The 27,866-nt window shown below is 46.9% G+C and overlaps 1 long non-coding RNA gene across 2 annotated transcripts in view; it reads right to left on the minus strand.

Annotated features, from left to right (window-relative positions):
• Positions 1 to 26,598, minus strand: part of LOC144824381 (uncharacterized) — a 288,758-nt gene extending 262,160 nt beyond the window's left edge. For both annotated transcript variants that reach the window (XR_013608921.1, XR_013608920.1), the window contains exons 1-2: positions 26,546 to 26,598; positions 25,699 to 25,796 (exon numbers count right to left, since the gene is read on the minus strand). This is a non-coding gene — a long non-coding RNA (uncharacterized LOC144824381). The remainder of the gene's footprint in view (positions 1 to 25,698; positions 25,797 to 26,545) is intronic.
• Between the last annotated feature and the right edge of the window lie 1,268 nt (positions 26,599 to 27,866).

Consider the following 27,866-nt stretch of genomic DNA (forward strand, 5'->3'; position numbering starts at 1 on the left):
GTAAGCGCTTCCAAAAGATCATTCACAAGTTGTCCATGCTGAATCTTCGTGCCATGCGACGTAAAGAATCCACGTTCTCTCCACAAACGCCCAAAACTATGCGCCACACCAAATGCATACTGGCTGTCGGTAAACACATTCACCCGTTTTTCCCTAGACAGCACACACGCTCTCGTCAATGCAATTAACTCGGCCGCTTGGGCCGAATTCTGACTCAATCTCGCAGTTTCCACAACCGTACTCAACGTCACTACAGCATACGCAGACGTTACATCACCATTTGGCAACTTAAAACACGAACCATCCACATACAAAGTACCATCGGGATCTACCAACGGAGTGTTTTTCAGGTCGACACGACCTTTTGTCTCCTCCTCGGTTCTTAAATAACAGTCATGCGGTGCTACATCCTCTGATTCCATGCCAATCGGTAACAACGTTGCTGGGTTCAACACATTACAACGTTTTATCCGTATATGACTTGCCAAGAGCGTCAGCTCGTAACCAGACAACCTTGCACTCGTCAAGTGCTGTGTTTTTGTCCGGTTCAAGAGAGTATCGACTGCATGTGGAACCATTACCGTAAGCATGTTATTCATGACCAACTCAGCGGACTGTCGAATGGATACCGCAGCTGCCGCTGTCGCTCTTAAACAACTCAGCAATGCTCTAGCCACTGGGTCTAAGGTCGAGGAAAAATATGCACATGGTCGTTGCTTATCGCCAAAGTGTTGCGTCAAAACACTCAACGCGCAACCATCCCTTTCGTGAACGTATAGTGTAAACGGCTTACTGTAGTCAGGAGTCCCTAACACAGGAGCCGAACACAACGCATCACGTAATTCAGAAAACCCTTTCTGACACTCTTCAGTCCAAGGCAAAGGAGTCGGTACATCCTTGCACATGAGAGCTAACAATGGTTTCGCCAATAATGAAAAATTTGGAATCCATTGTCTGCAGTATGACGTAATACCTAAAAAGGCACGTACATCTCTCTGAGTTCTTGGCACAGTCATTCGAGCAATCGCTGCAATTCTCTCTGGGGTCAACCTTCTCCCTTCTTTTGACAATAAGTGACCTAAGTAGGTTACTTCTTGACAACAATATTGCAGCTTAGAAGGTGACACCTTATGATGTAAGTCACACAAATGGTGTAACAACGAAACGGTAGCAGTTCTGCAGATAATCTCAGTATCTGCGGCTACTAATAGGTCGTCAACATACTGAATCAAAGCCGCACCTGCCGGTAACACAAAGGCATCAAGCTGACTTTTAAGCGCTTGACTGTAGATTGACGGACTCTCACAGTAGCCCTGTGGAGCGCGTTTTAGCCTAAAACTGTGACCACCTAATGTGAATCCGAATAGGTCTCTGCTTTCCTCAGCGATTGGGATGCTAAAGAAAGCATTCTTTAGATCGATCACCGTGAACCAGGAGGCAGAGGCTGGAATCAGGGTCAACAAAGCCGTGATATCAGGGACCACGGGAAACTGTGGAATCACAATTTTATTCACTTCTCTCAGATCGATTATGAAGCGATACACAGGAGGTTTAGATGGATCAGTTTGTTTTAAAATTGGTAGCACAGGACTGTTACACACATTTCCCCGAGTCTCTTCGATGACATCCTTTTGGATCAAGTCGTGAACAATCGCCAATAGCGCTCGCTCACCATCAAGAGATATACGATATTGAGGTATACGTGGCAGTCGTACATTCGGTTTTAATTGGATCACATAAGGAGCGATGTCCAGCAGGCCCACATCATTGGGACCCGTGGCCCATAGAGCCGCAGGAAGGGAGCTCAATTCCGGTGGGAATTTATCGATCGATAAGTACATAGGAGAAATTATTCTCCGACCTAATGTAAGCTCCACTCCCTCAGGAGAGCAATACAAAGTCGCATATAACCGTTTTAACAAATCCAGACCCAAGAGATTCTCACCACAACCAGTAGATAGAATCAATTGAGCCTCCAGCTCACGAGGACCAATAGTGAGGGGCAAAGGGCTGGAGACAGGATTGCTAACCGGGGCGCCAGAGAATCCAATGGAAACATTTGTTAAGCCAGACAAAGGTGCGCCAGGGAGTTTTGAATGCATGATGGAACTTTTCGTCGCACCAGTGTCTAACAGAAAAGGCTCAACGACACCTGATGTGGCAACTGCGACGTAAGGCCCTCTCTGATCAACCGGAACTGATACTACTCCCTCTCTTTGTCGATGGCTGTCCTAGTAACGGTCGTCTGTCACAATCTCATGTTCCGTGTAATAATCGTCCACATGGTACTGTGCTGATCTATCGGACTTCACATTGCGCTGGTCAAAACAATTATTCGCATCCGATGAAGTAAGAGGGCGCTCGTTCTGACTTTGAGCGTTACCACGGCCTCTACCTCGGGATAACTGTTGGGGGCCACCACGACCCCCTCTAGTCGACACACCATTAAGGCGATCACGTAGAGCAGGACAATCATACTTGATATGGCCCTCCCGCCTACAATATGCGCACTGGTTATACCCAAGTGAAGATCTATAGCCAAAGTTGTCAGAGCGTTGCTGCATCCTATTGGGCTGTGCTAGTGGTCGATACTGCAGTTGCGAATCATTTTGATTTGATCGCGGAGGATACGCTTGCTGCAGCAAAACCTTCGTTTTGAGCTCCTTCGTTTTCTTATCTGCACGATCACTGTCTTCTTTTTCCCTATTCTCGTAGTATTGAGCCGTCGCTAATATCTGTGCGGTGGTTGAAACAACCCATGCACTTTCTGAATTCTTCAATTTGTTGCATAGCTCAGGCAACAAATTCGACACGAACTTGTCGACAAATAACCGCTGACCTCCCTCGGAGCCCATGTCCTGACCGCTGTGGTCGACAAACGCTTCCTCAAACCTTGTAAAGAAATCAGAGACACTCTCGTCTTTCTTTTGCTTACAGGCTGATAATTTATCCCAGTTCACCCTCATCGCCGGCATGAGAGTTTTCATGAGTGTAATGATTTTCTGAGATAAATCTAAAATTAACTGATCAGGCTTAGCCCCACCAACTTGTAATCCATCAGCTGCTATTAGTGCAGCCCAATCACCACCTAACTCATTTGCGTGATTTGCTTGGCGAATTTTCGCCCAAACTGGTTGCGGTACGACATTACCAAACAACATGTCGATGTCGGCAAGGTTCATAACAGAAGCTTCCACCAATTGGGATAATTCCTTATAATAACCAGCCGGATTCTTACGTGGATCAGGCAAAGATTGCTTCACTTGCAAAACTTCTGATCGTTTCCATGGGAGGTGTATCCACACTCTTCGGAAGTGCGGTAAAACCGGAGGGTGAGCTTGTGGATCACCAGGCACCCAAAGTGGCGGAACCTCTCTCATAGGATACTGACCAGGAGCCGCTTTCCAATTCTCAGAGTCGTCATCAAACGACACTCGAGAAGGCACTGTCGACCTATGGGCTAACAATCGCTCTAATGCACGTCGTACATCTCCACCTACAATCATACCATTCGAAAATTGACTCTGAAGCTCAGTTATATCGGGCGGTACATTATCTACATCATTATTATACCATTCTTCTCTCAAGAAGTTACACATTTCTTCAAACACGAATCTCTGCGTAGGCTCATTAAACTGAGAAAACGTGTCGAAGATCGCACGTGGAGTGTGGTTAGCAGGGTGTCTTATCCACCTATGAGCCATAGTCACTAACGTCTCTTTTTCCCTTCCACTAGGGATCTGACTCCGTCTCTGGGGAGTTTCGGAAAGATCAGAGGGAAATAACTGACCGGTAAGCGGTGAATAAAGGGTAGCAACAGCGTTAGGGATTCGATTACGAACAGAAGGAGAAGAAGAAAGAAGAACAGGAGCAACAATATTAGAAGTGAAGGTAGGCATAGTAGGAGCAGGCAAGGTAGTCGGGGTGGCAGTGATAAGAGGCTGAGGAGGTAAAGGCACGGGAGCTGTAGGAGGGACGAATGCAGGACTGACAACAGGCTGGCCAGTAGCCGCCGGAACGACAGGAGGGACTACTGGAGGAACTACAAGAGGAACTACAGGAGCCGTAGCACCCTGTGCATACGGAGGTGGCGAGTTCATGAAATACGTTAACAGGGGATCCTCCTTAGGGTCCTCCTCTTTCTTATCAGGACTAGCTGGTAAAACCGGATAACATTTGTCTATCCCCATGTGGTGTAATCTAGTAGAAACTTCTATTTCTGTTTCTTCCCTATCTCGCTGACATTGTCGTACAAGTTGCATTATCGGGGCCATACCATCTCTTTGATTCTTTTTAGACTGTTTGATTTCTTTCTGCTTGGCCTCTTTACGCCACAACCGGAAGGAATCAAACATAGCTGGCCTAGCTTTCTTTTTAAACAATTTAGCTTCAAGATTATCTAAGATCGTGAGTTCGAAACTTCCATGTGGTGGCCAACTAAGGACACCATCTTTTTTCGTGTAACGGACCCAGTATTCATTATATATAATAGGGCCCACACCGTGTCGACTATAGAGCTCATATATCGGAGTTCCAACTGGAGGTATCGGACACGAATCCATTGCGCAACATTTGAAGAAACCAAGAAAACCACTATGGCTAGGCATCGTGCACACTAACCTAGTATCAAATTTCAAGGGTTACCGAAGTGCTAAATCTTCGTGAAACACAAAACCCTCGGTTTTTGGCAATTGCAACTGTCAAATAACCACTAAGAACCACAACTAAGAACCACAAATGCAATGGAACCATGCATACAACAAAGCTTCAATAAGCTCGACAACAACTAAGGACACTGGGAGCGACCCACCAAAATACTTAACTGAGAGCACAATGGCGTCACCAGGAAGGCCCGTCTATTGTCCCGCTTGTACGAAAGGTCTACGCCGGGCACCGAAAACAGGTCGACAGTCAGGGCATCGGTCCGTTGCAGCCGTCAGGAGGCGGGAATCTTCGCGGGAAAAATCTTCGGACCACTTATTTCGACAACAGGATCGATGAAGCGGGGTGCACCTTCCCTAGGAGATTTCACACGAAGTTCCTCACGATCGTCAGGCTTTGGACCGGTACCGCTGATGTCGCCCCACGTTGGGCGCCAACTGAAGGACTGGACTTTTAACAGAACCAGCGGTGCCAGGGAACAACACCTATAACCTTCATGGGATACCTGTTCGGCGCACAAGTGACAGAGACACGGGACACTTCCTTCGGCGTCAAAGATCAGCGTTTATTACTGCAGGGAGGCAAAAGTCACAAGAAGTACAACGGATTGTAGTTTCTGAGAGTCTGCTTCAAATTGCATATGTGGGTCGCTCCTTTTATACTAGTTTTTGACATAGACTAACATTACGAACAAAAGGTTACGACTCAGTTCCCACAGTAAACTTCAAAGGCTTCGTTCATGGCATCGAAAACCCGGAACACACTGATAATAACATTTGCCGGTTCCCAACTGTAAATACACATCTTCCCACCATTAGGCGCATTCCACTCTAGTTGTAAAAGGGTGAGGGTAGAGACAAGAACAGCTGCAAGGAAGTCAGACAACAGTAGAGAAAAGAGTGTGAGGGTAATATCGGAAGGCATAATCACAGGATCAAAGGATTCAAGCCGAGCGCATGCAAGGCTGCAACAATAGGCCTCCGTGGGAAGATTACCCTCAAGCGGAGCCATCTGCCTTCGCAGTGTCATTCCCCCGGTCATAGAAGATGCATGAAAGGAATATGCATCTTCCGTAAGGCTTGGGACCTAAAGGGTCACGAGGCGGACAGTTTCCTGCTAGCTGACTACGTGAGGGCAAGAAACAAAATGGATGCCGTATCTAAAATGGAACCCAAAGGTTCAGATGAAGAAACACGTAAATAAGGCGAACCCCGCCAAGTAGTGTAGCGAAAACGCGTACACTTACTGAACTCGTTATTTACGGTTCTTAGATACCGAACTTGCCCATATCGGTTCATGCTCGAAAACATCGTAATGATTCTCACGGAACCTCACCACCCATCTTGAAGGCTAACTCGCAACCCACTGTTGCTGGGAACAATTTGGATTTGAGGGCAGGAAGGCAAAGACCTCTAGTCAATCTTCCACCAGATTGTGCCCCGTATATAGTAGTGCTAACCAATGTTACCGGGGTAGACTCGTGGGCAAATGACGCAAGGGGCGAAACGATTGATTCCTTGAATTATAAAGTAGTAGCATGGCTGAGTAAATATTGTGGTTTCCCTGTCACATTTTTAATGATATTATATCGGCACGCAGAGTGAGCTGGATAGATAATTCAAGAAAAACAATGAAGGGGGATTGCATCATTGTAAACTTTAAGCACCCACAGCATGTAGCTACTGTTCTGCTGAGGGCTGCTTCTTTACCAATCACAGATGATTTTATATGTGCGCGCCCCCTTGGGTTTTTCTATAATCACCTTAGTAACACCTCTAAACTCCATACAGCTCAACAGAAACCACTTACATCCCCATCCATGCAGAGTACTGTGTCATGTGCCCCTCCTGGCTATCGAAACACCCTACCATTAGATTCTTACTGTTATAATTTGTGTGTGCCAAATTCTCAGTCTGAACAAATTCTTCCATTGTGTAATCGGTTCGCGCCTTTGGCATCACTGGAGGAAAATGATTGACTGATAAATAATCCAAGGCCCAACTCACAATCCTGCAGAATTATGACCTGGAACATTGCCGGGATTAGGGGTAAAGGTCCGCCCCCACTTTCCTGTGCGAAGCTATCTCCCCTTATGTTCCGCCCAGAGAACTCCGCTCTACCCACCTGTCCCTTCTGTCAGTCCCTCGTTTTAGGAAACAGAAGGCTGGTGGGGCCAGATTTGCCGTGCTGGCCCCATCGTTTTGGAACTCACTCCCACTTTCCCTCAGAATGTCTCCCTCCTATCTGGAGTTCCGTAAGCAATTGAAGACTCTTCTGTTCTCCAGGTCTGTTGCAGCTTAGCTCGTTCTCCACTGACTCTCGGCTATCTAGCGCCATGGAACCGGTTTCGGTATAAGAGCGCTTTACAAATATTTTAAAATTCAAATTCAAAGGTGAAAATGAAATATGGATTGACTTTTTGAAATCCTTTGACATCTTGGTTTTTCAGGAAACCTGGGATAGAGTTAATAGTTTTTCCTTGGATGGTTACAGTCATTTTTCTATTCCTGCCACAAGTAGTGTGGCAGGTAGATCCAAAAGTGGACTATTAAGTCTGTTCAAACTTGATTTAAAAGGAGTATTAACCCAGCTTGAGTCAGGTTGTCAAAATTGTTTAATTGTTGAGTTGAATTCCCCCGATTCATCTAACATTTTGTTCATTCATTTTTATAATGCTAATGCTAACGATAGTACCAGATATAACCTGGACTATCGTGATAATTTTTTGTCAGTCTACAGAACCAAAGTAAATTGCTTTGAGATAATTCTCTTAGGTGATTTTAATATTCATCCCTGTACTCAGCCCTGTGCCAACTCAGTAGAAGAGGGACCTCCCTGTTCTACAGTCACGCATTTTGAACATTCAAAAAGAGGTGCGGCACTCGAGGACTTCTTAGCGGAGTGGAATTTGTATGAATCTGGATGCGGGGAGGGTGAAAACAAGGTCCCTACTTTTAAAGGACTTGGTGATGGTACAATTATTGATGTTATCTTTCTGTCCTGACATGTATTAGGTAAATTTGTTAGATACAAAACAGTGGTCTCAGTTTTTAGTGACCACAACCCGGTCCTAGTAGAGGTATTGTCCAGGGACTTTCTAACTATGAAACCAGTGTCACATACAGGAGGCCAAAATGTGATCTCTACAGACCAAGGTCGCAGGTTAAAATGGTCGAATATTAACCCTGAAAGTGTTGTACAGGATGTTTTGGCTGGGGCGGAGGATGATGTAGCTATATGTTTAGACACAGGGGCATTAGGTACTCAAGTAGTTATGGCGTTTGATAACATCTGCAAACAGATCAATCAAAGATTAACTGGGGCTAAGGGGCCCCCCAAACATCACGCAAAGAGATGGTTTGATCACTCATGCTCAAGGGCACATGCTGATTTACTTAAGGCCCTGAAAACCAGCCCAAAAGATGGTGCCCAAATAGCTATGTTAAGAGTATGTTATAAAAATGCTATGCAAAATAGGAAGAATGAGTTAAAGGAAAAGGCCTGGCTAAAGCTACTTGAACCGGAGACATTAAAAAATAGTAGTAAATTCTGGGAAGTAGTAAACCAGCCATTTCTCTCAAACTAAGAGAATCACGCCCTTGAGTCTAATATTCCCGATGATGCATGGATTAAACATTTTGGGAATATATATGTAGGAGAGTAGGGTCTGCTATCCTATGGTCACCCCAAATTTTTGCTTTTTGCTTCACTGGTTTTCGACTATTGAGGCTGTGGGCCTGCTAATCAGACCCCCAGCCTGCTGTTCTCTCTCTAAATTATTAATACATGTGCTATAGGTACATACCACAATTGGAAATGGACCCCTTGTTAGCCCCTGTACCATGCACTATAGGTGCTCAGGGCATAGGTGCCACCAAGGCCTACCAGGGGCTGCAGCATATCTTTTGCCACCCCTGGCTGGTTCTTAAATTGACACAACTGGCTGATCACTCAGCTGGGGTAAGGTGGTGTAATCACCCCTTGCTTAGATATAGTATACCTATATCTAAACCTATATCTGGACACATATAAACCTGTGAGCCACTCCTATGGAAGGCCTTATCAATCCTGGAGGCAGAGTGCGTGGTTTAATGTGAGATGGAGCTCTAGCATGAGCTGAGCCTGTCTGCAGCCGTCGGGAACAAATCCCTAAGCTGTTTCAGGATAATGCCATACCATATACTCTGAAGCGCATTATAATCCTCGCGGTTATATAGCAACTTTGGTTTGGCTTTATCAAAACATGTCGTGTAAGGTGTCATACGATTTGGAATACTATCCCCTCGCCAGTTCTGGCGACGGGGATAGCATTCCACCCCTCTAGAGGGGTAAGACATGTTACTTTACTTAAATGCGGTTAATTTCTAAAAGGACCTTGGATCCACAAAATGCATGCCTCTGCCACAGACACAAGTCTGACCCCCTGAAGCTGACCGAAACTCAGCCAAAGGGGCCTGGACAAAGGGTTTCCTGTCGCAGGGAGGTGTTACACCCCCCAGACAGGAGATAGTGGATTGTAGCAGGGGGGTTTGAAAGAAACCAGACACTGCATGGGGAGCACAAGGCTGCCCCTTGCATAATCCGGCCAAACCGGTTCTGGGGCACTCCAGCCCTCGTGCCAGGGCAGCCTGGATCAAAGGAAGGGGGTGTATCCACCCACTTCCTGGGTCCCACCCATAGGAGGGGACCTAGCAGGTAATCCAGCCCCCTAAATTAGTATAAGACTGGGAGCAGTGCCAAAGCATTTCAGATTATCCTGATGAAACATAAGAAACGAAACTCTGGACCCTTCGACATCCTACTCAACGTAGAAGACTGAAGAATCTCCCTTGTGGTCAAGGAGTGACCACCCTGTGCAAACAGGCACCATCCAGCCCTCGACGTCTGCTTTGTTGCAGTCCCCACCGAAATTCGAGCGACAGAGATCGACGAGATCAAGCTTGCCTGCCTTCTAACAGCCCGATCCACAGTCCCTGCAGAGCTGAGACACGTGGAGGCGACCGGAAGCGTGTGGCACACCATCTTGGAAAGACCACCAGACGCTGACCGTGCAGCCCACGAGTGACCCTTGAAGCTGTACACCGGGGTTTGAGAAGCCCCAACCCTGAGCAACTCTTGCACCGAAGTTCAGCCCTCCACACTCGATGAGTGCTGCGTGGGGCCCTTCTGCTTCTTTTGGCTCAACGCGTTGGCCCGGTCACTTGCCAGCCGGCTTGTGGCCCCTGTGCAGACGAAACTTGAAATACAACTTGCGATTCTGGTTGCTCCAGATTTGCACCAGCTCCACTGAAAAGGAGCCCCCACTCTGACCCTCCTGGTCCGAGTGAGAAGCAATCTTCCGGTTCCGCGTGGGTTGCTTTTGCCAAGTGTTGTTTGCTCCAATCTTGAAGCCGACAGCGCCGACGGCGAGAGCCTGCGTGGGACAGATCTTGACCTGCTCCTGGACTTCATAGATGCCCCCGAGCCCACGTGACAGCGGAGAGAAGCTCCTCAACAACCACCTGATTGCGCCCGACATTGCCTGGTTCCGTCCTGGTTCCACCATGGTCACTGCTGAGTGACCCAGACTCTGTCCCCTCTGCTTTCAGGTACTTTTCGACTTTGATCCACTCTTGGATCCCACCGGACACTTCTCCTTCACAGCGCCTGCAGCCTCTTCAGCTCCAAGAATCAGCGTGACGAAACCCGACACTACTTCGACCCTGTGCACCCGCTTCCTGTGGGTGAGGTAACATTGCAACGCCGGTGTTCCCACACTGGTACACACCTCTAGGGTCTGTGTCTTAAGTTTTGTCCCTCTAGGTTCAGCGGAAGTGTCCTTAACTTCTATTTGTGTAACTTTTACGCACCATTGACTAACATTGGTGCATGTGTGCGCTTTCAGCACTGCACCCGAATCCCGCGGGCTTTTCCCGACTTCAGCATTGCTTGTCCCGACTGCTCCCAGCGATTCCCTAGGCCCTAGGCCTAACCACTGTTCGATTGGTATCTCTTATACCACTTGTTTAGTATATGGTCTGAGTGGCCCCTCGCCCTCATCCATAATTGTGCAACTTTGTATGTTATACTGTGCTTTTGATTTAACGCTTGTGCCCCTTTATTCATAAAGAGTACTGGGGATTATAGTGAGTAATAAATACATATATTTTTATAATATATACTTGTGTGGTGTCCTTTCATTTGATATTACAGGATTGTGATTGGTAAAACAGCTCGCTTAACACGACCTCTTGAGTTAAGCCTTTAAGGCTGCTTAGTCTATGCTACCATTAAGATAGCTTGTCTATAAGGTTGACTTACAACCAGACACCATAAGGGGATATTTGGACTGATACAAGGTGGTTCCAGAATTGGAGACATCATATATCAGGCCAACTTCTCACATTGGTGAGCAGCGGTGCGGATTTGAGCTTGCTGTTTGTTTTACCATTGCAATCTTTTTTATCAAATTGAAAGATCACATCAAGTACTTTAGGTACATATAAATCAAAAGCTTAGCATATTAAGTTCTACTGAACTTAGTAGTTGTAGGTTGAAGGGATTAGCACACCCTGACTACAACTCACTAGCAAGGTACAGTAGGAAAACACTTAGTGTAGGTAAATGCACCACTTGCACCTCACTAGCAGTCATGTCTGACACAGGAAAGGCCTCAGGCTCTGCTCCTGTGACAGTTGACCTTACCAAGGCAACTTCCAGCTATGACAAACTAACCCACAAAGACTTGGTTGCCTTGTGCATCTCAAGAGGGTTAAAAAGGGGCAGAAGTCCCACCAGTCCTTCCCTGATAGCCATTCTAGAACAGGATGACTTAGAAAAGGCGAATGCAGTTCCCTTAGAGTCAGGAGATGGAGTGAACCCCCCTGTAACTGATACCCCTCCAGAGGAAGAAGAAGAGGAGGAAGAGGAGGAGGAGGAGGACTCAGATGTAGAGGACCCAGAAAATCAGGATCAGAGGGGTAGCCAGGTCATAGTTGCCAGGCTTAACCAGGCCAACTTAGACCTACTGGGAAATGGAGAGGGCCAGCACCTCCCCAGATCCCACCATATCATTCTCCCAGGCAACAGAAGAGTGAGATCTCCCTCAGGGGACTCTCATATTTCTAGTGCCTCAAGAGAATCTCAGAGAGGTAATCTCAGAGAGGTATGACTGCCTCTCAGAAGATAGAGCATAGGGCCAGAATGAGGGCTGTCAAACTCCAAATAGAGAGGGAGGAGGTAGCCTTGGCTCAAGCTAGACTTGCCTTGGCAAGAGAGCAGAAATTGTGTGGCTTAGATGCCACTGGTGGCAGCAATATTCCTAGAGAAAAAGACAGGAGCTATGATAATAGAAACCTGACAAAAATTGTGCCCCCCTACAAGGAAGGGGATGACATCCACAAATGGATGACTGCACTTGAGAGAGCCTGCATGGTACAGCAGGTTCCTCAGGATCAGTGGGCTGCAATTTTATGGTACTCCTTTTCTGAGAAAGGGAGGGATAGGCTCCTCACAGTTAGACCTGAGGATGCCAAAAACTACTCTGTCCTGAAGAGTGCTCTTATTGAAGGGTTTGGCCTAACCACTGAGCAATACAGGTTGTTGTTCAGAGACACCTAAAAAGCACAGACTCAGGACTGGACTGATTTCGTTGATTGTGCCACTAAGGCTCTGGAGGGTTGGTTGCAGGGAAGTAAAGTTTCAGACTATACAGGATTGTACAATCTTATCATGAGAGAACAGATCCTTAATAACTGTACAAACCAGCTGTTGCATCAATACCTTATTGACTCTGATCTGACCTCTCCCCAAGAATTGGGAAAGAAGGCAGACAAATGGGTCAGAACAAGGATTAAGCAGAAACCCCAGAACCAAGGTGGTGACCAGAAGAAAACCGACCAGAAGGGTGGGAATCAGAAAGATAAAGAAAAGGACCAGAAGTCTTCAGGCCCCCAAACTAATAATAAGGAGGGTGGTTCCCAAAATGGTAACAAGAAAAAGAAGAATGATGGCCCAAAGAAACCTTGGTGTAATACCTGCAAATCAGTTTCACACTGGGGCAGTGAATGCACCAAGAAAAATCCAGTCCCCACCACTGTAGCTCCTAAAGCACCTGCACCCCCTAGTACAGTTAACAGTGGTGGAACACAGCCAAAGGGTGTAGTAGGGGTAACCCTGGGTACTGAGGTAGGATCTGGCCTAGTCAGAATCCCTACCCAGGCAGTTCTCCTATATGATGTGGACCTAGCTTTGTCCACTACAGTGAGTCCCAGTAACCTGGGCAAATATAGGCAGACGCCTTTGATAAATGAGAAACTGGCTCAGGCCTACAGGGACACATGTGCCAGTGTCACAATGGTGACACCTGACTTTGTGGACCCTGTACAGATTGTACTAGGTGAAAGTTACCTAGTGACCAATGCAAGCAACTCCACTACTACACATAGTGTGGCAGTTGTGAACTTCTCCTGGGGAGGGGTAGATGGCCTAAAGAAAGTTGTTGTGAGTGCAGACCTTCCAGTAGACTGTCTGTTAGGCAATGATCTTGAAAGCTCAGTTTGGTCAGAAGTGGAGTACAGGACTCATGCAGAAATGCTAGGGATTTCAGCTCATGTCCTTGCAGTGACAAGGTCTCAGGCTAAGAAGTGCCTTCCTGAACCAGTGGTGGATCTTGGAACAATAGACCAACCACAACCCAAGAGAAGGAGCAAAAGGGTAAAGGCTTTGTCTTCCCCCTTACCCCAGGTTGAGGATCAGATTTCAGAGGAAACTGATTCTGCAGTCCAAGAGGAGACTGTCTCTGAGGAACTTGAGCCTGATCAGGTTGAGTTTCTGGGGACAGGGGGACCCTCAAGGGCAGACCTGGGGCAGGCTCAATTAGATTGCCCTTCACTTGAACCCCTCAGACAGCAAGCTGCTGATGAGGCTGAAAGGGAATGCCCAAGGTACCCATAGTGTGTATTGGGAAGATGGACTCCTTTATTCAGAGGCTAGAGACCCCACGCCTGGTACAACCAGGAGGTTGGTCATACCTTTGAAGTTTAGGGGTTTCCTTCTTACCTTGGCCCATGATATTCCCCTTGCAGGACACTTAGGCCAGAACAAGACGTGGGACAGGCTTGTTTCACACTTTCACTGGCCTCATATGTCAGAAAATGTCAAGGAGTTTTGTCGCTCCTGTGTCACTTGCCAATCCAGTGGTAAGTCAGGTGGCACAACAAAGGCCCCCCTCATACCACTACCTGTGGTGGGGGTACCCTTTGAAAGAGTTGGAATAGATATTGTGGGTCCCATGGATCCTCAAACAGCATCTGGGAACAGATTTATACTGGTGGTAGTGGATCATGCCACCAGGTATCCAGAAGCTATTCCCCTGAGGACCACCACAGCACCTGTGGTGGCAAAAGCCCTCATTGCAGTTTTCTCAAGAGTGGGCTTTCCAAAGGAGGTATTGTCAGACAGAGGTACTAACTTCATGTCTAGCTATTTACAAGCAATGTGGAAGGAATGTGGAGTAAACTACAAGTTTACCACACCCTATCACCCACAGTGCAATGGGCTTGTGGAGAGATTCAACAAGACCCTCAAGGGAATGATAAAAGGTTTACCAGAGAAGCTTAGGCAGAGATGGGACATCCTTTTACCCTGCTTGCTCTTTGCTTACAGAGAGGTCCCACAGAAGGGGGTTGGCTACAGCCCTTTTGAACTTTTGTTTGGCCACCCTGTGAGGGGTCCACTATGTTTGGTGAAGGAAGGATGGGAGTTACCTCTCAAAAAGCCTAAGCTAGATGTAGTGGACTATGCACTTGGTCTCCGCTCCAGGATGGCTGAGTATATGGAGAGAGCATCCAAAAACCTGGAGGCCAGCCAAGAATTACAGAAAGCTTGGCATGACCAAAAGGCTGTTCTGGTTGAGTTCCAGCCAGGGCAGAAGGTGTGGGTGTTGGGAGCCAGTGGCCCCAGCAGCACTCCAGGACAAATGGACTGGACCCTACCCTATCATTGAGAAAAAGGGAGAAGTCACCTACTTGGTTGACTTTGGAACCCCTAGGAGCCCCCACAGGGTGCTCCATGTAAATCGTTTGAAAGCATTTGTGGACAGGGAGGACATGAGCTTGCTCATGGCCACAGATGGGGAACAGGAGGAAGAGAGTGACCCTCTCCCAGACCTGCTTTCTCAGAACCCTGATGATGGTTCAGTTGATGGAGTAGCCTTGGCAGGCAGCCTCACTGACCAACAGCAGATGGACTGCAGACAAGTTTTGCAAGCCCACAGACATTTGTTTTCACTCACACCCAGTCAAACTAACTGGTGCACCCATGAGGTGGACACTGGTGACAGTCTGCCTGTCAAGAATAAAATCTACAGGCAACCTGACCATGTCAGGGATTGTATAAAGGCTGAGGTGCAAAAGATGTTGGAGCTTGGAGTGATTGAGCCATCAGAGAGCCCATGGGCCAGCCCAGTAGTCCTTGTGCCAAAACCTCATACCCAAGATGGAAAGAGAGAAATGAGGTTTTGTGTGGACTACAGAGGTCTCAATGCTGTCACTAGGACAGATGCAGATCCCATTCCAAGAGCAGATGAGCTCATTGATAAATTGGCTTCTGCCAAGTTTCTGAGCACGTTTTGATTTGACAGCTGGCTATTGGCAGATCAGACTAGCTGAAGAGTCAAAAGCCAAGACAGCATTCTCTACCCCTAGTGGACATTATCAGTTTGTGGTAATGCCCTTTGGGTTGAAGAATGCACCTGCCACCTTCCAAAGGTTGGTGAATCAAGTCCTTGCTGGGCTGGATGACTTTTGTGCTGCATATCTAGATGATATTGCTGTCTTTAGCTCCACCTGGGAGGACCACCTGATCCACCTGAAGAAGGTTCTGGAGGCCCTGCAAAAGGCAGGCCTGACTATCAAGGCTACCAAGTGCCAGATAGGGCAGAGTAAGGTTCTGTACCTGGGCCACCTAGTAGGTGGGGGTCAGGTTCAGCCACTGGAGAGCAAGATCCAGACCATACAGGACTGGACTCCTCCAACTACCCAGACACAAGTCAGAGCCTTCTTGGGCCTGACTGGGTTTTACAGAAAGTTTGTGGAAAACTATGGGTCCATTGTGACACCATTAAATGACTTGACATCCAAGAAGATGCCAAAAAAGGTTCAGTGGACAGTTAGCTGTCAAAAGGCATTTGATGACCTGAAGAAGTCCATGTGCTCTGCACCTATCCTGAAGAGTCCTGACTACTCCAAACAGTTCATTGTACAGACAGATGATTCTGAGTTGGGGGTGGGAGCTGTGCTCTCAAAACTTAATCAAGATGGTCAAGACCAGCCCATTGCTTTCATTAGCAGAAGGCTGACCCCCAGGGAGAAACGTTGGTCAGCCATTGAGAGGGAGGCCTTTGCTGTGGTTTGGGCCCTGAAGAAGCTGAGGCCATACTTATTTGGTACTCACTTCCTAGTTCAGACAGACCATAAGCCCCTCCTGTGGCTAAATCAGATGAAGGGTGAAAATCCCAAACTGCTCAGGTGGTCCATTTCCCTACAGGGGATGGACTTTACAGTGGAGCACCGCCCAGGGACTGACCACGGTAATGCAGATGGTCTCTCCAGGTACTTCCACTTAGAACATGAAGACTTATCTGGTCAAGGTTAGTTTAATGTCCCTGCGTTTGGGGGGGGGAGGGTTGTGTAGGAGAGTAGGGTCTGCTATCCTATGGTCACCCCAAATTTTTGCTTTTTGCTTCACTGGTTTTCGACTATTGAGGCTGTGGGCCTGCTAATCAGACCCCCAGCCTGCTGTTCTCTCTCTAAATTATTAATACATGTGCTATAGGTACATACCACAATTGGAAATGGACCCCTTGTTAGCCCCTGTACCATGCACTATAGGTGCTCAGGGCATAGGTGCCACCAAGGCCTACCAGGGGCTGCAGCATATCTTTTGCCACCCCTGGCTGGTTCTTAAATTGACACAACTGGCTGATCACTCAGCTGGGGTAAGGTGGTGTAATCACCCCTTGCTCAGATATAGTATACCTATATCTAAACCTATATCTGGACACATATAAACCTGTGAGCCACTCCTATGGAAGGCCTTATCAATCCTGGAGGCAGAGTGCGTGGTTTAATGTGAGATGGAGCTCTAGCATGAGCTGAGCCTGTCTGCAGCCGTCGGGAACAAATCCCTAAGCTGTTTCAGGATAATGCCATACCATATACTCTTAAGCGCATTATAATCCTCGCGGTTATATCGCAACTTTGGTTTGGCTTTATCAAAACATGTCGTGTAAGGTGTCATACGATTTGGAATACTATCCCCTCGCCAGTTCTGACGACGGGGATAGCATTCCACCCCTCTAGAGGGGTAAGACATGTTACTTTACTTAAATGCGGTTAATTTCTAAAAGGACCTTGGATCCACAAAATGGATGCCTCTGCCACAGACACAAGTCTGACCCCCTGAAGCTGACCGAAACTCAGCCAAAGGGGCCTGGACAAAGGGTTTCCTGTCGCAGGGAGGTGTTACACCCCCCCAGACAGGAGATAGTGGATTGTAGCAGGGAGGTTTGAAAGAAACCAGACACTGCATGGGGAGCACAAGGCTGCCCCTTTCATAATCTGGCCAAACCGGTTCTGGGGCACTCCAGCCCTCGTGCCAGGGCGGCCTGGATCAAAGGAAGGGGGTGTATCCACCCACTTCCTGGGTCCCACCCATAGGAGGGAACCTAGCAGGTAATCCAGCCCCCTAAATTAGTATAAGACTGGGAGCAGTGCCAAAGCACTTCAGATTATCCTGATGAAACATAAGAAACGAAACTCTGGACCCTTCGACATCCTACTCAACGTAGAAGACTGAAGAATCTCCCTTGTGGTCAAGGAGTGACCACCCTGTGCAAACGGGCACCATCCAGCCCTCAACGTCTGCTTTGTTGCAGTCCCTGCCGGAACTCGAGCGACAGAGATCAACGAGATCAAGCTTGCCTGCCTTCTAACAGCCCGATCCACAGTCCCTGCAGAGCTGAGACCCGTGGAGGCGACCAGAAGCGTGGGGCACGCCATCTTGGAAAGACCACGAGACGCTGACCGTGCAGCCCACGAGTGACCCTCGAAGCTGTACACCGGGGTTTGAGAAGCCCCAACCCTGAGCCACTCTTGCACCGAAGTTCAGCCCTCCACACTCGACGAGTGCTGCGTGGGGCCCTTCTGCTTCTTTTGGCTCAACGCGTTGGCCCGGTCACTTGCCAGCCGGCTTGTGGCCCCTGTGCCGACGAAACTTGAGAAACGACTTGCGATTCTGGTTGCTCAAGATTTGCACCAGCTCCTCTGAAAAGGAGCCCCCACTCTGACCCTCCTGGTCCGAGTGAGAAGCAATCTTCCGGTTCCGCGTGGATTGCAGTGGAGCACCGCCCAGGGACTGACCACGGTAATGCAGATGGTCTCTCCAGGTACTTCCACTTAGAACATGAAGACTTATCTGGTCAAGGTTAGTTTAATGTCCCTGCGTTTGGGGGGGGGGGTTGTGTAGGAGAGTAGGGTCTGCTATCCTATGGTCACCCCAAATTTTTGCTTTTTGCTTCACTGGTTTTCGACTATTGAGGCTGTGGGCCTGCTAATCAGACCCCCAGCCTGCTGTTCTCTCTCTAAATTATTAATACATGTGCTATAGGTACATACCACAATTGGAAATGGACCCCTTGTTAGCCCCTGTACCATGCACTATAGGTGCTCAGGGCATAGGTGCCACCAAGGCCTACCAGGGGCTGCAGCATATCTTTTGCCACCCCTGGCTGGTTCTTAAATTGACACAACTGGCTGATCACTCAGCTGGGGTAAGGTGGTGTAATCACCCCTTGCTCAGATATAGTATACCTATATCTAAACCTATATCTGGACACATATAAACCTGTGAGCCACTCCTATGGAAGGCCTTATCAATCCTGGAGGCAGAGTGCGTGGTTTAATGTGAGATGGAGCTCTAGCATGAGCTGAGCCTGTCTGCAGCCGTCGGGAACAAATCCCTAAGCTGTTTCAGGATAATGCCATACCATATACTCTTAAGCGCATTATAATCCTCGCGGTTATATCGCAACTTTGGTTTGGCTTTATCAAAACATGTCGTGTAAGGTGTCATACGATTTGGAATACTATCCCCTCGCCAGTTCTGACGACGGGGATAGCATTCCACCCCTCTAGAGGGGTAAGACATGTTACTTTACTTAAATGCGGTTAATTTCTAAAAGAACCTTGGATCCACAAAATGGATGCCTCTGCCACAGACACAAGTCTGACCCCCTGAAGCTGACCGAAACTCAGCCAAAGGGGCCTGGACAAAGGGTTTCCTGTCGCAGGGAGGTGTTACACCCCCCCAGACAGGAGATAGTGGATTGTAGCAGGGAGGTTTGAAAGAAACCAGACACTGCATGGGGAGCACAAGGCTGCCCCTTTCATAATCTGGCCAAACCGGTTCTGGGGCACTCCAGCCCTCGTGCCAGGGCGGCCTGGATCAAAGGAAGGGGGTGTATCCACCCACTTCCTGGGTCCCACCCATAGGAGGGAACCTAGCAGGTAATCCAGCCCCCTAAATTAGTATAAGACTGGGAGCAGTGCCAAAGCACTTCAGATTATCCTGATGAAACATAAGAAACGAAACTCTGGACCCTTCGACATCCTACTCAACGTAGAAGACTGAAGAATCTCCCTTGTGGTCAAGGAGTGACCACCCTGTGCAAACAGGCACCATCCAGCCCTCAACGTCTGCTTTGTTGCAGTCCCTGCCGGAACTCGAGCGACAGAGATCAACGAGATCAAGCTTGCCTGCCTTCTAACAGCCCGATCCACAGTCCCTGCAGAGCTGAGACCCGTGGAGGCGACCAGAAGCGTGGGGCACGCCATCTTGGAAAGACCACGAGACGCTGACCGTGCAGCCCACGAGTGACCCTCGAAGCTGTACACCGGGGTTTGAGAAGCCTCAACCCTGAGCCACTCTTGCACCGAAGTTCAGCCCTCCACACTCGACGAGTGCTGCGTGGGGCCCTTCTGCTTCTTTTGGCTCAACGCATTGGCCCGGTCACTTGCCAGCCGGCTTGTGGCCCCTGTGCCGACGAAACTTGAGCAACGACTTGCGATTCTGGTTGCTCAAGATTTGCACCAGCTCCTCTGAAAAGGAGCCCCCACTCTGACCCTCCTGGTCCGAGTGAGAAGCAATCTTCCGGTTCCGCGTGGATTGCTTTTGCCAAGTGTTGTTTGCTCCAATCTTGAAGCCGACAGCGCCGACGGCGAGAGCCTGCGTGGGACAGATCGTGACCTGCTCCTGGACTTCGTAGATGCCCCCGAGCCCACGTGACAGCGGAGAGAAGCTCCTCGACAACCACCTGATTGCGCCCGACATTGCCTGGTTCCGTCCTGGTTCCACCCTGGTCACTGCTGAGTGACCCAGTTTCTGTCCCCTCTGCTTTCAGGTACTTTTCGACTTCGATCCACTCTTGGATCCCACCGGACACTTCTCCTTCACAGCGCCTGCAGCCTCTTCAGCTCCAAGCACCAAGAATCAGCGTGACGAAACCCGACACTACTTCGACCCTGTGCACCCGCTTCCTGTGGGTGAGGTAACCTTGCAACGCCGGTGTTCCCACACTGGTACACACCTCTAGGGTCTGTGTCTTAAGTTTTGTCCCTCTAGGTTCAGCGGAAGTGTCCTTAACTTCTATTTGTGTAACTTTTACGCACCATTGACTAACATTGGAGCATGCGTGCGCTTTCAGCACTGCACCCGAATCCCGCGGGCTTTTCCCGACTTCAGCATTGCTTGTCCCGACTGCTCCCAGCGATTCCCTAGGCCCTAGGCCTAACCACTGTTCGATTGGTATCTCTTATACCACTTGTTTAGTATATGGTCTGAGTGGCCCCTCGCCCTCATCCATAATTATGCAACTTTGTATGTTATACTGTGCTTTTGATTTAACGCTTGTGCCCCTTTATTCATAAAGAGTACTGGGGATTATTGTGAGTAATAAATACATATATTTTTATAATACATACTTGTGTGGTGTCCTTTCATTTGATATTACAGGATTGTGATTGGTAAAACAGCTCGCTTAACAGGACCTCTTGAGTTAAGCCTTTAAGGCTGCTTAGTCTATGCTACCATTAAGATAGCTTGTCTATAAGGTTGACTTACAACCAGACACCATAAGGGGATATTTGGACTGATACAAGGTGGTTCCAGAATTGGAGACATCATATATCAGGCCAACTTCTCACAATATACTCTAACTCTGCCGAGCAAGAACCTATAAATATTATCATCTATAGCAAGCCTAGCTCCTCCCACCAGAAACTCCCAAGCAACTTGAAACCCATCCCTTCCCTCCAGGCCACACCCATACCCTGAGGCATATAACCCAGTGACCTGCCAATCAACAACCTGTACCCAACAAGCACAAGAAGCCGAAACAGGGAGGGAGGGATGGGAACCTGGACTGGGACGGGGAGGGCTACGACTCAGAGTAATGAATATTACCGGTAAGTAACCGGTCATTACCTCCTCGTCAGCCCTCCCCGTCCCCGTCCTAACTACATGAGCAGATACCAAAGCAATAATCGGCTTCACTCAGTAGCAAAAAACAGACTTTATTAAAGCACAGAAAGTCACACCACCGGAGTAGAACGCAACACAGCGTCCCCAAACCCAGCAGAATCAGTCCCCCCAACCACCAAACGATAATGGGACATAAAGGTGTGCGGAGAACTCCAGGTAGCAGCCCTGCAGATTTCAGCCATGGAAGCCCCCTGAAAACAAGCCCAGGAAGCCGCCACCCCCCGAGTCGACCTTCCCTGAACAGACCCTGTAGCCAACACACCACAGGCCTCATATGCAGCACCCACAGCCCATCGCAGCCAACGACTGAGGGTAGCCCCAGAAGGCTTAAGACCCTGGCCAGCCAGGCCAAAGGTCACAAAAAGGGATTCCACCTTACGAAACGGCCCAATACGCAACAAATAGATCTCCAGAGCCCTCCGAACGTCCAAACAGTGCAGCCGCACCTCAACCTCTGAAAGAGGATCAGGACAAAAAACAGGCAAAACCAGATCCGTAGAGCAGTGAAAAGAGGAAGGGACCTTGGGAACAAAGGAAGGATCAGGCCGCAGTACCACCCGATCAGGAAAGAAACGTAAAAAAAGGTCCTAGAAGTGGAAAGGGTGATAGACCAGACCTTGATAAATAAGGCACCTGGTCCCGATGGGGTCCCTGCTGATATTTTTAAACACGCCCCTAAACTGTGGTCGAAGATCCTATGCAAGGTTTTTAACGCATTAAATCAAAATAACATCCCAGCAATCTGGAAAGAATCCATTATTGTCCCAGTCTTTAAGAAGGGCAACAGAGCAGACCCAGCCTGTTACCGACCGATCTCCTTAATAGACTCATCCGTTAAAATCTTGGGACGGGTCATTTTGCACAAATTACAGGAGTGGCTTTACGATAAAGGGATATTGTCAAATGTGCAATATGGATTTAGATCCAGAAGAGGTACTATGGATCAATGCCTTAACCTCCAATTGCTGGTCGAAAAATATACCAAGGCAAAGGATGGGCCACGCCAGACATCCCGCATATAGGGGAACTCGGCATACCGGTTCTCCTATATGCGGATGATGCGGTCCTCCTGGCACGGATCGGGGTTGGGCTCCAAGGTTTGCTGGATGCTTTTGGCCTTTTTATGACTTCCCTGGACCTCAAAATAAATGTAAAAAAAATCTCAAATCATGAATATGGGAGGAGGTCCCAGAAAGAAAAACTTGAAAACGTTTTTTTGTTGTGAGGAGGAACTTTGCAGAGTCCCTATATTCCCGTACTTGGGGATTACCTTCGAGAAGGGAAACTGGGGACCACAGATTAAAAATAGAAATATTGCTTTTGTTAGAACATCCTCAGCAATCATGGGCTTTAGCAAAAAACTGGGGGCTAGGCCCATTGTGGCTCTATTGAACATTTATAAAGCCAAATGCCTGACGGTAGCCACGTATGGCAGCTCATTATGGGGTTATAGCACTATAGACTGTTTACAAGTCACTGAAAATAAATTTATGAGATCGATTTTATCAGTGCCACAGTCTACCCCATCTTATACGATTCACTCTGAGTTAGGGGCCAGTTTTATTACAGATATGATAAGAGTGGCCCCCTTAATATTCTGGCTGAAGACCTGGTTGAATGATGAACTCTCCCTGAATCATGCCATCCTTAAAGACTGCCTCACACTGGACAATGTCAATAAAATCGAGTGGTTATCTTATGTTAAACAGTGGTTTTATAAACTAGGGAGACCGGAGCTCTTTTTCTCACCAGACAAAATAACTCGCAAGGACATAGCATTAATAAAGGGGGCGATGCTACAGACACTGTCCTTAAACAGAGAGGAAATTGAGCTCAGAAAACCCACTGTAAGGGCTAACCTCATTGTTTCCAATCCCCCAGGACCTGAACTTTATCTTGTTTTAGTTAATCGCTCTTACCACAGGTTTCTTTTAACACGTTTTCGTTTTAATATAATTCATTTGACTTTAGGTTACTTCTCTGAATGGAGCAGTCCTGAACAGGCCCCACCGTGTTCCTGTGATAACTTTTCAACGCAGGACACAATGCATTTCTTGATGTTTTGTGATCATTACACGGCTGTAAGGACTAAGTTTCTTGTTCCTATCCTTAAGGAGGTAGGGTTTTTTCAAGTTAAACCTGCTCTCCTATACCTACAACTATTAAACAGCCCTAGAGTTATTTTTGATGTCGCCAGTTATCTGGTGGGTGCTGTTAGGGTTAGGAACCAGAGAACGATAAACTGTAACTGATTGTATTTTTAAATAGATGAATTCTTTGTATTGTATATATTGTTCTTTTAACTGTGCAATGTAACATGGCAGCTAAATTTTATTGTAAAATGGTTTCCTTTTTAATTTTTTATGAAATTTGTGGAATATTTTTAATTACATGAATCTGTAACTGTTTTAATAGTGTATTTGATTGTATTGTATGCATCACCGTCTTTTTATGATATTGAATTATCGAAATAAAGTATTTTGACTGACTGACTGACTGATTCAAACAAAATTAGGCATAAAGCTAGATCTTGGTCCAGTGAAGTGAGGTTAATTGGGCCTGTGCACAAACGCTCCCATTTTACATGCTCAGGTTTAAAGTTGACATCTTTTTAAACAAGGCCTTTTAGCACATTTTGCTTGCATTCTTGTGTGTGATAGTGTACTCAGAAAGTATTTTGCTTACAAATACATTTCATAGGCACATTATCATACCACTGTACATTTTGTCCAAAGACCAAGTATCCAAAGACCAAGTACTCTGCTCAAACTGGCCTTGCAGGTTATTGTCTGTTCGGAGGCAGCTCTGAATTGGTAGAATCAACAATGACAGCCAGATCAGAACTCAAACACAGTGCCAATGGGTCCAGTTTTTATTATAAAAGCTGCCTTGAGCCATTGTTCGGCAGAGGAGCATTTCCATCGATTTTTGTGGAAGCCCGGTGTCTGACATCCAGCCGAGCTGACTCTCATCACTACCATGCAAGGGTCAGCAGCATGTTCTACACCAGACTGGCTTCTTGATGAAGCACGCACCCGGATAAATGGGGAGTGAGACCACTTCAAGGTATCTGGCAGAACCACATTCACCCCATGCTCCCTAGGGTAGGGAAGCCTTGGGAGGAGTTCAATTAGATGTATTCATATAATCACTGCTATAATCAGAATAATTGAATTATTTATAGTTTATATTCTTCAACATTCTTGTAATGCTGGTTACTATGCTTTGTTTCCTTCTATTACTCATTGCGGCACACGTATTTTACAAAATAATCCAACTTCTTCAATAAATGTTTGAAATGACGATTTGTGTATTTCTTTTGTCTCCCTTTTGAAATGTCTGAGTTAACTATGAAAGGGTAGTTCTGCTTCCATGATTTCCATGGGGGAATTAGGGTTCTCATGTTGTGAAGTTTCAGAAACCATCAGGTACCCTTATAGGTTTACAGGTCCAGATGGCGCACTGTGAGTTAGCCTGGAACCAGGAATCAGGTCAACATATTCTGATGGCATGAGTGGACGCAGTCCTCACAGTTTTGATACTTATGTTGCCCAAAAGCACAGTCTGACTAAGTTAGTAGAAACCGTGGGACCTGGCACCACCAACTATATAGGCCAGGGACTTATGTAATGATCTCCTGAGTAGTTTTCTTACTTATGCCTCAAACTCCTAGTCACCTTTAATGGATACATCTGTGTTGTTAGGAAATAATCCTCTTTAGATAAATGGGTACTCCTATTTCAGTCTGCAGGCTGTACAAGCTTGAATCTTTCAAAGGGTCTCCCCACTATAGTTCACCTTCTCTGAATTCTATTCATTAAAATGGCTAAAGCAGCACCAGTAGTTATACCACTAAACTGCCGACATGCAGTAACTCAGATGTTACAACACCTTGGGCTTGCTCTTATTGGAGGGGACGTTACTTTCATGGTAGAGGCCTCAAAGTTAATAAAGCAGGGGTATTTTATTCCTGGGTAACATTTCCAGCAGTAGATGCTAATACTGGAACCTTTCACACTTACACCCAAGCAGTAGTTCCAAACAATTACAGAGTTTATGAAGATTTAGAAACTGCACTCACATTTCAGGAACACACAAGTTGGTTCCAAGGCGCCCTACTACATCCACTAGCGAATGTCAGACTGGTCTCACTCACCAATGAAGGAGCAATATAGTCAGTCTTAGCCGGCTAAACACCATATCTACAATTAGCAGCACTCACAACAGGAGAACAGCTCACACTTTCCACAGGTCCAGTTAGATTATACAGACATATGGCACAGTTTGTTATACGAACAATTACAAAAAAACCTGCTGGAGCTGTAAAGCTGTGCAACTGCATTTAGCAATACTAGCAATCAGACCAGTCACTATTAATGACATTATGGGTAAGCTTCCCACCAAACGGGAAGAAATTCAATTCTGAAGATAAACACAGAATTCTCACAATGTGCCTACCTTTAGTGATGGCCCTCAGTCTCAGGACAAGGGATGTGCGGGGGAGGCAGGGGAGGATCTACCTGAACTTTGCCACCGGTCCGATTCCCTCATAATAGCTGAAACCAAAAGAAAAGAAAGAGTTTTTATTTTTTAGGAAGTGGATCCACAGGGACTGGAAAGGAAGGAAGAATAGGGACGAGGGCGACATAAGAGGAAGCGAGGACAGACTCAGCGTCATTGACAGGAAGGAGGAGGAGGCCACCCAGCGGGAAACCCTGAGGCTGGTAAGGGGGACGCTGAGAGGAATACGGCAACTCTGGCACTCTCTCATGACATGTCAAGAAGCCCATGAGAACCCGATATGATACCCTGGATGCAGAACGGCAAGGACAAAGCTGGGACTAATCCAGCGGATTGAGAGAACCGCCAGCAAGAAGCTTCGCCCCACCACGCTCCCGGTGGAGTGTGGCTGACACAGGTGCGTGACTGAATACAGTCCTGGCAGGGGAGGTGGGAGGGAACAATGGATGGTCGGGCTGGGGTCTACGTTAACTAAACTAATCTAGAGCTTGCCGCACTTTAGGAGCTTATTGCAAGAGACGCCCTGCTTCCAATTACCTTTTGATTAGTCTACCAGTGTTATGAGCTAGCAAAGGTTTTCTTTTGGTTTATTTATTAGTTTAGTCTTAAAGAAGGTGCTATTTTTGTTTACATTCTCCTTCAAGTTGACCTTATTACTGGAGTAAACTAGGAGAAACCACACAAACAGGGGAAGAATAGTAACACGCACCAAGTTAGGATAGAATAGATACAAAGGAAAGTATGGTCTATAGAAATGGGATCTTACCAAGAATGTAGAACTTACTTGAGCTTTCTCCTTTCCTCTAGGGTGCCAGCGAGTGGAATTCCAGTCCATCCTGGGAGAAGAGAAGAGAAGAGAGCAGACCCAGTTACAAGACACAACTCAAAAAAAGGAATGCATGTTGAGAACCCTTTAAGAGTACTGAAATAAATCTACAAAAATACTATTAATCACCCCAAAACTGTGAAGTGTTTTAAATGCCAAGCAACACCACAGTAGAAGAATCTGCCACATGGGGCACAGTATTTACTGCATTCTATACCATCACGAATGGTGCACCATCCATACCTGTTTTGCCTGATGTGCTAAAACAGATTCAAAATCAATACAGGATGGCCCCTGCCATGTTATTTGGGTATGAAATTGATAGGCAACTAGGCTACAGTAGACTTCATCATTTTAAGTATTATTAAAGGGAATCAGCAGCATTGGCAGGTTGCCAACGCCTCATGCCTATCGCTTTGGCAGACCAAGAGCAATATATACCAAAAATTATTTCTGAAACTATAGATCAAGATAATGTGGGGGCCACACCTAATAAGCCACAATTAAAGGACAATTCTGAAAAGGACAGCCATGGACAGGGACCAGAGTCTTCTAAAAAAAGCTGGGATAATAAAAAAAGTAAAGAAAAAGTTAAGTCACAGGGTGGCTCTCCTCCACAGGAATCCTCTGAAAAGCGCTATAACATGTGTAACTGTAAAGATATTAAGCAGTATAGTTATCAGTATACTGATACATGTCATTATTAATTCCTTTCAGGAATCATCTAAAAAACGCTCGCGACAAGTGGGCGAGCAGAGCGCAGTTTGGAGAAATACGTAAAACTGAAGAAGGACTCCCAACGTTCTTCTACATTACCATAAAACAAAGTAGAAAAACTTCCACAACAAAAGCCTCAATTCAAGAAGAAGAAAGTGTCAGGTATTGCACTTACATATGCCCCACATATTGAGAACTCTGCTTCTGAAAAGGGAGTGGGATCTAACTCTGCTCGACAGCGTGGCAGAGGTCATGATAGTTTGCCATAATCTTCAAGAATGTCTGGTGGCAAGAGCAACTGATGAGTTTTTTCAGGTGGAAACACCAGATCAAAGAGTAAGTTCTCCAGGGAGATTGTTAATTTGCAACTCCAAATTGAAGGTTATATGCCTCGTACCATTAAAGATCTCATTTGGGAGAACTTGATATGTGCTATGATATTCTCTTGGCTGAAAGGGATTGGCCACCTGAGTTTGTACAAAAAAATCCTACCAGGGGAAGATGCAATATTACATCCCTCTCCGACCTTGTTCCGATGCATTTAAACAAGCATATGTAAGAG

The sequence above is a fragment of the Lissotriton helveticus genome, chromosome 3_1, assembly GCF_964261635.1.
Source record: "Lissotriton helveticus chromosome 3_1, aLisHel1.1, whole genome shotgun sequence".
In the NCBI taxonomy this organism is placed as follows: Eukaryota; Metazoa; Chordata; class Amphibia; order Caudata; family Salamandridae; genus Lissotriton; species Lissotriton helveticus.